We start from the raw sequence: 12,778 nt of genomic DNA on the forward strand, positions 1-12,778 counted from the left end.
GATTAAATAAATTATTGTTGACTCATGTTTTCCTGTTTTACATCCATTTCCCCTTAATGATGTCCCCACCCTACCTTAGGTGTTAAAGTTGCCATCTTTAACACCTAAATTATGAATGTTAAGGGTGGCTAAAGTCGGTCCAACAGCGAGGCCTGTCACTATAACCAATTTTGCTGAGCGATTAATTGTCTCAAAAATTATTGTGATAAACGATAATCTTGTTTGAAGACCTTTTTACACTGATTTAATGGAAATTACATAATAATGCATGTGATTTCCTGCCAAAGATAGATGCACTTTATTTTCAAAAGAACACTTAATACTGGAACTGGTAAACAAAATAAACAAAACAACCAAAAGCAAAAATAAAATGGATTCTCAGTCTCAATTAACAAAAAATGTACTTGAATAAAAACATAAAGCCAAAGTGTTGTATTTTGTGTTGAATACAGTAAACAAAAACTGCATTCTACCAAAAGAGTGCAGATTAGGAATTAGGAAGTATCTTATATTGCCCTTCAGTAATCATTAGATTTAAATGGAGAAGATGGGCACATCTGGCTACCTTATGCAATAGTTCACACTTCACAATTTTTTGCCCCGATTTTCCCCTTATGACAGTCTTAGAACGTTGGGGTTCTTTAAGATTGTTGCTTGTGATTTTGTAACCGATTATCTTGTAGTCGGTGGTGTGTTATTGTGGCCACTCTAATCTAATTCAGGGGTTTTCCCCTACTGGGGGGCATTAACGCAGCCTGTTCAATGTGACAGGTAGCCAATCAGAAAGCGGGAATTTGATGCAGAATTTAGTTAGTTTTTAGTAAAATACACTGGAAGCCTCATTAGGAGGAATGCAATAGAGAGGCTGTGGTGAAGGCAAAACATCAGCTGAGATTTTATTGACGTTTACATGTCAGGTCATAAAGATTTTGGTATTAAAACAATCTTTACATTCTGGTGAAGGAGGAATAGAACATTTAGGTATTTTTTGTATTTTTATAATGCCATTCAAATTCTTTGTGGGCCCGCAAGAAATCAAAGTGTAATCTTGCAATGATGTACAATAGCAATTTCAATCCAGGTAGTAGTAGTTAGAAATTGGACAATGTTCCTGCTCAGTCTAACCTTCTGCTAAGAACATGTTTTTTCTCATATGAAGTCTTTATTCAATTGACGTAACTATGACGCTTTTTATAATGGTCGACATATTGTTTAAGGAAGAACTGATTAAAATGTTTTTCAGTGTAGGTACTACTGACACAACAGACTTGGTATTTTCTGCTCTTCAGATTGCTTACAAAAGGGCCCCTTTATTAAAAACTGATCTTAAGAAGGAAGATAAAAGGCAGGCCGTCCGATTTTTCTGCCCCCCTTCCACTACCCTTCGGCTTCCCGCTTTGTTTCTGTAGTAGGTGGAAATTGGCCCTTGTGTTTGCAGCCGCATTCTCATCCTGCACGACTGCTCTCTTCATTAAAAGGGAAGCAGCGCGCTCAAAGCTGCTTCAGATTATTACCATATGTCTGCAAGGCCTAGAGCTGAGCAGCAAACCAGCTCTCATCCTACCCTCTAATTTCTTATCCCAAAATTGGACATGTGGGTCGCTATGTGTGACAACGTCCCTCCCTTCCCCCGGCCGGTGCAGTACGTTCTCACAGTATTTCTTCTCCAGTTTTAGACACGTAATAGCAGTGCTTGAACATTTCAGCAACACTGGCGGAAAATATTATGCTCGTCGGAAAACGTCTCTGCATGTTGCTTCAACCCCTTCAGCTGCCCTTCAAAGATATTGAGTTAGTGGAGTGCATTGTCTCAGCTGAGTGTTTTGTAACTAGGCTTTCTGTGGCTCATTCTCGCATCCAAGAGGACCAATGTGTTCATTGTACCTCCACAGAAATGATTGAGCTCCCTCTGCACAGAGCTGGTGCTTTCATGGAAGGAAATAAATCTTTCAAGACCCATAAAGGGCGAGGGCACTAATCAATGCAGAAAAATGTCAGCCGTTTACAGTTTGAGCAAAACATAAAGAAAATCCCCTCTGGATGTAGGAGGGTGCTCAAAAAGAGATCTTTGTGTCACCCGGTCCAGAAGCCATTGGCCTAGATTGCCCATCCCAGCATGCAACTCACCTCAGCATGAATACAACACTTGTCCAATGGAGTGGGCAGAAAGCCCCCCCCTTCATCGCCAGGAGATCCTACACATGAGCTGCTTGGCTCTCACAAGAGTTCTGTGCAGTTTGAGGAAACTTTACCATGGATGAAATCAAGGCTCAAAGGCAGCAGCAGGAAAGGAACCGTTACTTACTCCTGGAGATAAGATTGCGACACCTTTTAGCAGCTGGACGTCTGTAATTTTAGTCAGGAATAGCCTTGCTTAAATGGATTAAAAGAGAACAGCAGTTGGTGCTTGACAGTGCCCAGTGGGTGGCTTTTCAGTGACTGATTAGTGGAAAACCTAAAAAGGTCCATGGGATCAACAGGAAGAGGTTCTGAAACAGAACGGCCATACATGGATGTTGGTAATTGCTTTGTTGGTGGCACTGGAGAAGGTGATTCCAGGCTCAGAACCTTGGAGATGTAATAGATTAAATTAGTTTGCTCACTTCATTACACATTTATGACAGGTCAGATTCAGAAAGGTTTGAGCAAGTGCGTGCCAGATGAGGTAAAGATGCAGGGCATGCAGATGGCGGTTAAACAGGTTGCCAGGTTTAATTTTCTAATACATTGAAAGGATTTAATGTAAGACATTTGGTTTTCCTTGTGTCTTAGGTGAAGATGGTGGTTTATAATTATTGTTTAGTACAGGTGAAGTTCAGTTTTGAGGTAAAGTTTTAAACACACACTTGATATTCATTACTATATAAAGTTGCCACTCCTTGAACATGTTTCTGTACTGGAAGAAGCGAGGTGAATATGAGCTGGAGGAGTTGATGCCTCCCATCACACAAATGACAATGGAGCGCTACTCATGGTCATCATCACTGGACATCATCCATGATCTGTCTGGTAAGCTCATCTCTAAATGGGAAGATCAACTCCTCAGACTTTGTATCTGGGAGCAGGAAGCTCTATAATGGATGCAGCATGAGCATGTGGATTCAGTCAGACGGCACATATGTAGTTATTAAAAGGATTTATTTATTTTTTGGTGACGGGGCTAATGTTAAATGTCAGATTTAAATATTACGACAAACATGAAGTTAAAATTGTTTTGCGAGTTTCCAGAGTTGTACACTTCTTGCTTTTCTGCAATGTCATTAAGCCGAAATTAATTTAACCAAGAAGTCTTTTCTGATTTGAAATAAAATGAATAAAAAAACAGGTCCACAACCTCTTAAAAGGTAAAATGAGAATCCATTTCAGAAAAAATCTAACCAAAAATTGTAATGCAAAAAAATATATATCCATCCATCCATTTTCTGTACACCCTTGTCCCTGGTGGAGTCGGGAGGGGTGCTGGTGCCTATCTCCAGCAAACATTTTGGGCGAGAGGCGAGGTACACCATGGACACGTTGCCAGTCTGTCGCAGGGCAACACGTGAATTATTAAAATCCACAAATACTCGAGACGCCCAATGGCAGCCTATTTTAATAGCCAAAAATACCTTCATGCGCATTAATATGCTCAGTAGAAACTATTTTCACTACTGCAGAAACTAATATCTGCTCATGTCACAGAGGAAAATAAATGCAGCTCCTGGATTGGCTGCTCTGCAGTACTGTGTAAAGTAGCATTGCATATAAGTATTCAAGATTCCCAAGCTACATTTTCTTTCAAATATTTTAGATATGTTATGATATGTAAAATTATGACTAGGAGGATTTTCCATGAATAACTTGGTGTTATATTCCTAAAAAGAAATCCAGAAATAGATGGGGTTCCACAGTACATCACAAACCAGCTCTGATATCACCTTATGTACAGTAATGTTTTCTTCCTTGCTTTGTTCTTTAGTAGAGTGAACTCACTAAAGTGGCAGGACAATAAGGTCATAGAGATAGGAAGGAAATTTGGAGTGCGATTCGACACACATGAAATATTTACCAGTGAAGAAGTGCATGGTTGAAGCTAAAAAGCTTCCTCATTTCGTCTCAGACGTTTTTGATGTGGTACAGGGGCACTCACTTCCCGCTGTGCTGCCCAGTTCATGCCATTAGGAAAAGGGAAATTACTAAAAAAAAACAACAAAACAAAAAAAAAACCTAGTTGGACAGGAATGTCCTTCATCCTGTTCTTTTCTGCCAGTAAGTCTTTTGGTGTTCTAGCTACTGTTTAGAAGAATTCAACAAGAGGAATGTCGCATATCAAACTGTAAGCTATCAAACATAATCTTTTACTATTTGTCATCTTAATAAAAACATCTCTTAATGTGCTTTTAATATGCAACAACAACTTCTGTATTAAATATATTTTTATGATCATTTGGAGCCAAATTTGGAATTGGATTTATTTGATGGGTTCTGGATCCAGATGATGGGTTCTGAAACGCTCTTCTTTCCCGTTTGTCAGGATTTTAGAATAAACTAATTTTCCACCACTTGCATGTGGAGTCGCTCAAGGTTCCACACAGGTTCTATTCTCATATTTGTTGTCTTTATTTATTATTGTTTTGTTTTATTGTCGGGGGGTTATGTATACATAGTTTTTCTCCCACTGCTTTGCACATAACATCCAAATCTCTCTACCCACACATAGAAAAACAAACAACTCCTTATATATAGATAAATTAAAAATATAGGCATTTGACAGTGATGAAGCAGAAGTTATTATATTTGAAATATTAGACTCTTCCCATAGCCTTTTGAAATTTTCACTTCCTATGGCTGCCCTTTTGCTAAAATCTTGGCATAGTTTTTCATATCTCCCTTAAATTAACTTAGAAAATATGTTCGGTTGTTAAAACTAACCCTTTTTTTTTAGTTACAACCTCATTTTTTTAAAACACTATGAAAGACTTCTTTATGCTTTTATGTTTCCTTTAGATCGGTCAGCTTCATTGTTCCGGGTTGTGAAATATACTTTCTTTTTCTTTTTTATTGTTCTTATGAATGCGTTTTTACTGTTATGAGACAGTTTTATTGTGAAGTATCAACAACTCTAGCTTATGACAAAATCCTTATTTTAAGGATATCTTTTAAAATTTGATAAGACTTTTTTTGTTGTTGTTTTACACAAACAATTTTGTTAGTCTTCCTTTGTTCACCCTGCTATGTTAACTCAAGTGCTTTCAACACAAATTAAAAGCACATTATAACCAAGTTAAAAGCACATGCTTGCATATCTTAAGTCGTATTCTCACAAGGAAGAGTAGAACATGGTTATTTTCCTTGAGGTTTGTTACTCATGATGACTAAACTATCTCCAAAGGCCATTCCATCAAATAATGTATTGTATAAGACCAGCCACTGTATTTTCTGACATAAATACCTCAGAAATTTAAGCAATGCATTAATCTCCTCATGACTCCTCTTAAATATGGAGAGGGGTTGTTACGGTCTTGGCTAATACCTGACCTTGGTGTAGGAGTCACTGCCCTGTGACATTTATAGAGAGGTGGAAGAATCTTGTGTTTTCACATTGTCATTAAACAAATTTTAAATGAGTTGGTACTTATTCAGAAATTTGTTTTGCAGTCTGTCTTGTAAACTGTAAATTGTTGAGTGCTCCTCCACCCTTCTTTTGGAAGCATCTGCACTTGTTCTGTGGTTTTCAGTTTTAAACGTGGCGACCCCAGTTTTGCTCAGATGTGGTGGACGAGGGAGAAGGATGGAAGGAATGAGTAGGAGAGTGGGTGATGCACATATGTGTTTTCACCAACAACATTTTGCTAAATGGGAGGCTGCTGCCCCCGCTGCCACTGAATACTCAGCATTAAAAGCGGCTGTGTTCAGCTTGATTCCTCCACCTGTACTGTAGAGGAAAAATGTTCCAGGGTTCTGAAAATGTTCCAGGGTTCTGTCTTCACACTAACTGACTTCATCATCCTAAAAAAGGTGCAAAAAGTCAAGTTGTCTGTACAAAATATTCCACAAAATATTCTCCAAGGTTTCCCCCAGTGTATTATAAGCCTGACGGGCAACCAGGCTTTTCTTGCACCCCCACCAGACTAAGTGTTATTGCTTTATAGGGTTTTTTTTTTTTTAATACAGCAGTAATGGTGATGGCAAAGACACAATTGGAAGTGCAATGGCAACACAGAATGGTCAGTATGTGGACACACAAGGAGGCAAAGGTCATTTTTTTTTATTTTATTTTTTTTTTATTCACATTGTCTGTCTTTACCAGTCTACCTGCTAACAAATTCAACAAATTAAGTGACAAGCCACAGGGGCTTGGCAAGTTTTCTGGGGAAATCATGTTTTTCACATTGGTCGTATTGTAATGAAATCGAAACGTAGGCAACATAAACTCCCAATGCACAGAGGTCATCTACATGGAAACGTCACGTGGTCTTTAGATTAACTCAAGAAATTTAATGCAGAATTATTGAATTTTGAACAAGATCAGCTTCAAGAATATTTTGAATTACGTGAAACAAGTTGATTTGGAAATGTGTATAGAGAACACTTTTGAAACAAAGTATATGAAGTGTTTTTTTTATGCATTTATCTTCATCTTTTCCATCTTGCTTTCTTACTTCACAGCTTTTCTTGCCACTTTGTGCTGATGTGTTTGTTTCTATGCCAGCACTCCTTAACTGCATGCCATCCACCTGCTTCCCATCTGCACCAGCCTTTTCCCTACTATCCCATTGCAGGGAGGTGTATGTTACTTTTTGTTGAGGATTGGGGGAAGGGGGTTGTGTTCAACTAATAGAAACACTGTGTGAAAATGAGAAGAGTTAAGCCCTAACAAAGGCACTCATAAGCTCTGCTCTTCTCCGTGTGCCATGACGAGACCTCACTTAACTAAAGTCAGAGCCTCAAATTCTTAACATTCCTAGGAAAAAAGCCTTAAATCTAAATATGTTCAGTTCAGCCTCTTCTCATTAACATGGAGTTATAAAGTTTAGAGTTCAGGGCACGAGGGAGAGGTTTGGCTTTGGCAAAATTCGGACGATGTCTTAATCCAAAAGTGTGCAATTTATTAACCTACGTTTGACTTGCTATACTGTAACCGCCTTCATCACCTTGCTGATGAAGACAAACAGGAATGATGTTCAGTGCCAGCAAAGCTTGGGGTGGTAGCTTAAAATCCCAAATAAAAGCCAATCTGATTGGATTACACAGTCTGTTCCTCTACCCTAATGTAATCCGCTATTCATAAGAAGCTTATTGCCTTTAGTAGTCGCCCCCCTTTATACCATAAAGTATAACACTTGGTGAAATTCTTATTTTTTACAGCTAGTTTGAGTTATTTGTTTTTGTCATTCAATTTGTCATATTTTTGAAATTGTATTAATCATAAGGGGGAAAAAATGGTTGATGTAACTCACACAACTATCTTCTACTAGATCCACCAGGATGTCACTTGATCATATTCTTTTCTCTCTTTATTTTTTTTTTCTTTGCTGCTAATTTTTGGACTCATCTGTTTTCCATAATCTTACTAATGTTACTTACAAAGCATATATTTATTTTCTTGCCTTCTAAAAAGTGTTTGCTGAAAATCCTCAAATACACTGAAGATTTTCAGTGTATTCATCCTGAATTGTTGTAACGACCAACATATCCTTACAAATGATGACTTCTTTCCTCATCAAATTGATACAGATAAAATCCTGAGTTTTTGTGTAGATGACCACGCAGTACCATATGGCAGTTTTCAGCGAAAGCAACTAAATAAGAGTGGTATTAAGCTCCCTACTGTTCGTTTTTTGGATAAACTTTACAGGTGTTTGCACACAGAGTTTGTTTTGATGTCTGTCGTAGAGGAGTGGGCCGCTTTCAGATGAGCGTGACATTACGCTCAAATTGTCAATCGGCAGAAAAGATCTGCTGTAGTGCTATGCTACGTCAATTCTGATTAAGCTTTTGGCTGAAGACACCCCATTGTTTAATGATCTCATTAAGAAGATGCTCAGGGTTTTTTGTTATTTTTTTTATTTGTTTTTCTGTGAGTTTTCTGAAGTATGTATCTTTGCACAATAATCTACAGATGATCCAGAATAGTCAATAGGAACAGAACTTTCATTATCAGGTTGCTTAAAATGACTTGCATGAATCTCTACAGACATTGACAGCTGTCTTAGCATGGAGCAAAGTGCAACTGTCATCATACAGACAGAAAGCGGCAACATCCAATACAGTTGTTCACTCACAGTAAAAACCATTATAAAAAGTGAAAAGAAACACAGACTGTAGGGGAAAACCCAGACTCATTAGATAAACAAAATAGTGTGCACTGCTTATTATGCAGTTCTGCAGGACATACCCAAGAAAATGAAATGTGAAATATCAAAGTGGACATCTTCCAACATGACTAATATGAGTTTGCGGACAATTGTGTGCACTTTATAAAGCTTCATCGTTCTTTTTCTTGCTCTCTCCACCCTTGATTTAATTGTCTTTTGTTGTCAGATTCATCAATTTCTCATCTTCAAAGTTTTTTTTTTCCCCCACAAAATTTGCATACAAATTTAAACGCAGCGTAAGCAGAGCAGTTGAAACAGATCTTGAGATTAAATGTAAAACTTCAGTGTTTCATCTCATATTCTCATCACAGGAGCTAACAGGCTCCACAGTGCAGCACAGGAACCGCTGTGGGCTCAGTTTTCCTGAGTGAGTCACAGTAATAACAGATTTTAGGCAGTGCACAGTTGGCAAATGTGATGTTTAAAAAGCAATGAAGCTGCAAACCCTGGACTCCAGACATACTTCATGCAGGATATCGCAGTAAAACCAGAAAGTACATGCTTTATGGATGACTTTAATGACTTTTCTTGACCTTCTTTTGCCTCGTTGCTTAGTCTTTTCCCTAATTTATAATTTCTTATTTAGAATTTATTGTAAAATGTCTCATTTCCTGCAGCCTAAGGATATTTATTTCAGTATTTCTAAATATTTTTTTTATATATAAAATTTTTTCTTAAAGCTGTAGAACATTAGTAATTAAAATTTCAGATCTCACTGAACATTTTAACTTTGCTTATCATTTGCCTTTGTAGGATGCAATCTAATCCCTAATTTGAAGGGAGGATTTTGGATTAAGTGAATGCAAAATAAGGAAATGGAAACGGATAGAGGACAACTTGGTTGATTTAAGCTGGCTTTGACTGCTGTGGCTTATTTATGGGCACCTAAAGGATCTTTCCCCCAGGCAGTGTCTCGTCGAGCTGAAGCAGGCCAGCGCAGGGGCTGTGTGGACGCGACACATAACCGTCTCTTTAGTGTGCAGACTCATTGTCCGCCGTCACGTGTGTTCGTGCGCTGTGTGTGCTTGTGTTTGCTTTCTGGCTTAATCAGCACTGCTGAGTTCAGGGATTCCAGTTCATCAGAGAGAGAAAGTAGGAGAGTCAGCAAGATATGAACAAGTAAGAGAGAAGATGGAGGTTCAGCAGATAGAGCTGTGTTTTACGATGAAACAAGTAATCAGGAGAAGGTTGAGAGAAAGTTAGCACTTAAGGTGGGAAGCTTATTTAGGGATATAATTTACAAATCTGTTTTTTTATAAAACACTCTGCATTGGACTGTCTTCTAGTAAATTGGACAAACCTAAAGTTGAATTATCAAGAAATGGAAATTTCTTTTTACATCAAAAGCAGAGCTTGGTTGTGGGGATTGCTTTACAACAGTATTGAATAGTACTTTCACTAACATGCTTATAAAAATTTATTCTGAGATTACACTTAAAATGTTTAACTATATTGCTGTCTCTAAAAATTCAATATTTCCTAAATAAATTTTTTTTCAATAACTCATGTTGCGAAAACCTTTATTCTAAAATATATGTATTTTTAATTCAGGCTCCAAAATTAGGTTTAATTCTGACTTTATCTGTTCGTAGGTTTCGTCTGTTCCTTTTTTGTTCTTCTTTCTTGACGAAGCTTGGATGAAAAAGCTCCTGTTGTTTTTAACGTGGATCTTCATAGTAGCTCAAATTAAGTACAAAATTTATAAACAATGTCTTGATCTGTATCTCCAAGTCTTGGATGCTATTTTTTTTTTTTTTAAAAGTGGGATTGCATAGAGCATTTGGTTAGTGGCTCCCCTGGACTAAATAATTCTCCAAGTAATTTTTTTCCTAAAATGGTTTTGGATATGATTTGTCTTTACTTGAGGCTGGTGCTGCTTGTCAGAGCAATGCAGTGGTGGAGCTCAACTACAACTGCTTGATATTACGAAACCTTGAATTTATTTAGGCTATTATGGAAAACAATGAGGATTAATTTTTTTGAATTATGACATTTTCTTTATGGTATTAATTCAGAATGATGAATTAATATCAATTTCACACTAAATATATAATTAGCAAGGTAAATATTCAGTCTATCAACCAAATATCTAGACCTAAAATAAATATTTATAAATGAACAGGATGAAAATATGACTGAAAAATGAACCCTCCATTTTTTTCTTACTACAGACTAAACACAAATTACTGTTGATGTTTGACTGTGTAGCTTTACAAATGGCACCCTATGGGTCATTAGTAACTGGTGCAAAACATAAGACACAAATAACCAAAATATCAGCAAGTAAAAGTTGAATTCATGGCACCTGAAATATTAAAAATGTACCAAATATGGCATCCAAGCATCATTTCTAGTGATATCAATTGTGATTCTAAATCTTATACAGCTCTTATTTCTACAATGTTAACATACCATAATATTGGAAAACTAAAGAGCTTTGAGTTGGTAAATTCTTAGAATTTTTCATTTAAGAACATCACTCAAGCTGTGCGCGTTTTTTTTTTTTTTTTTTTTTGGCACTTATGGTTCAGAAATTTCTGATTAAAGGAGAAACTTCTGCGTCTAGCCATGGTTAGGTTTTGAGTTGATCTGAAACATTGCATGGCCTCTAAACATTTATACTTCACTGTCAGGGTGATAACTTTTCCAGATCGCTGTGATGCGATATGTCACCAGTGAGGCCAAATAGCATTTGTTTCGCGCATAGCTGTGAAGTTTGGCTGTGATACTGAAGAGTCTAGATCTTTGGGAAACACTTCATAAAAGCTGAAGGCTCCTTCTGCAGCCGGCTGCTTTTGTAAACCTACAGGGAACCATTATCCCTGAAGCCTTCTGGCAGTGGTTGTAGTCATGACTGAGCGTGCATTTCGGCCTTCTTCCAGCAGAGTGGAGACACAGGAGAGACATCCTCCCCCCTCACCTCTTCCCAGAAGGTGGTTGATGTCTGCTTCAGCTGGATTACTGAAAGGTGTTCAAAGAAAGCTTGTAGCTCATATACTGGCAGGGATCTGAGACTAGATCTGCTTGGCCAACTTGCTGTTTAGGTCTAGGCTGTATGATTGCAGTGTTTGTCTAATGAGCTGATGTTCAGGCTCTAATGTCAAACGAGGATGAATCCTCTTGGATACATGAGGATCCTCTTGGCAGGTTATTGGGCACAACTTCCCTGCCACTATTTATCTTCTTTAAGGGTGTTTTAATTCAATTTACTGAATAGTGTCTGAACATTACCATATTAGTATAACAATGCAAGTAAAAGTATTTGTCCAATGGTCAGGGCACATGCTTCATTACTAAAGCATTCATTGTTTCACTCCAGTCTGTTTAAAAAAAAAAAAAAAAAAAAAAAAGTGTCATATTATTCTCCATCTGTCCTTTTTTTTTTTTTTTTTTTCTTAAAGGAAAGTCATAATGGAGAAAATATTCCAAACGCAAAACTCCAGAACTATCATTGCCAAGTCTTGAAATGCGTATGGCTAATGTTTTCAGATATATTCCATCTAATTTCACTTCCGTACTCGACAAAATTTGTCAAAATAATAAAAAAAAAACATCTCACACTCTAGGCACTGCATATAATCACATAAAGTCTAAATAAATTACACTTTTGTGGTAACAAAATAAAATTTTCATTTGTTTAAGTGAACACTGTGAATGGAACAACGGTTGGAATTGTTAGTGTACAAAAAAGTTTCAGTGGATTTGTGTCAGAAGGTAACTCGTACTGTATTTTCACATCAATCATTATTACTTGGCCCTGTTTTTACTGTTATTTAGCATGTTAACATGCAGGCTGGCTGACCCGTTCCTGTGGGGAGGCCAAGGATTGAAAGGTATGCACCAATTATAGTGTTTTCCATTTTCCCTTGACCTACAATTGCTGTTAAATCCGACTGCGTGACTAAAGGTGACATTTTTCATTTGTAGCAGCACAGATTTTTGACCATTTTCTTTTTGCCAATGCACTATTGTTCTTCTTGGCCTTAAAGAACAGCCACAAAGGGACTTCATTTTCTCAAAGCGCTCCATCTCCATTACAGAAGATCAGAAGATTGCAATGACCAGTCATCTTGGCACATCGGAAGGGTTTTTGTCGTAATTTTTTGAAATTTGAGAACTTTTGCAATTGGCACCTTTACTGCCAGTCCCATGCCAATCTCTACTTCTCTTTCCTGCTCTTACTTTCTCCTTCCCCCCCTGTTATGTTTTGCTCATTTGGTGGACCAATAAATACTGGTGCACTCAGGGTCTCTGTTATGACATTGTTATCTTTTGTGTATGTGTAGAAGACGCAGATGTAAACATTGCCTTTTATTGTGGCCTCAATGCAGCCAGTCAAATCGATGTTAGGGGTTTATTTGACAATGGTGATTTGTTGTTGTGCAGTTGAAAGCAGCAAGCTCCCCCATGATGAGGGCACT

The 12,778-nt window shown here is 37.5% G+C and overlaps 1 protein-coding gene across 1 annotated transcript in view; it reads left to right on the forward strand.

Annotated features, from left to right (window-relative positions):
- The window catches only part of plekhg5b (pleckstrin homology domain containing, family G (with RhoGef domain) member 5b), a 76,703-nt gene that overhangs the window by 9,132 nt on the left and 54,793 nt on the right, over nt 1–12,778 (forward strand). The window lies entirely within an intron of this gene.

This window comes from Gambusia affinis, linkage group LG01 (assembly GCF_019740435.1).
Source record: "Gambusia affinis linkage group LG01, SWU_Gaff_1.0, whole genome shotgun sequence".
Classification (NCBI taxonomy): Eukaryota; Metazoa; Chordata; class Actinopteri; order Cyprinodontiformes; family Poeciliidae; genus Gambusia; species Gambusia affinis.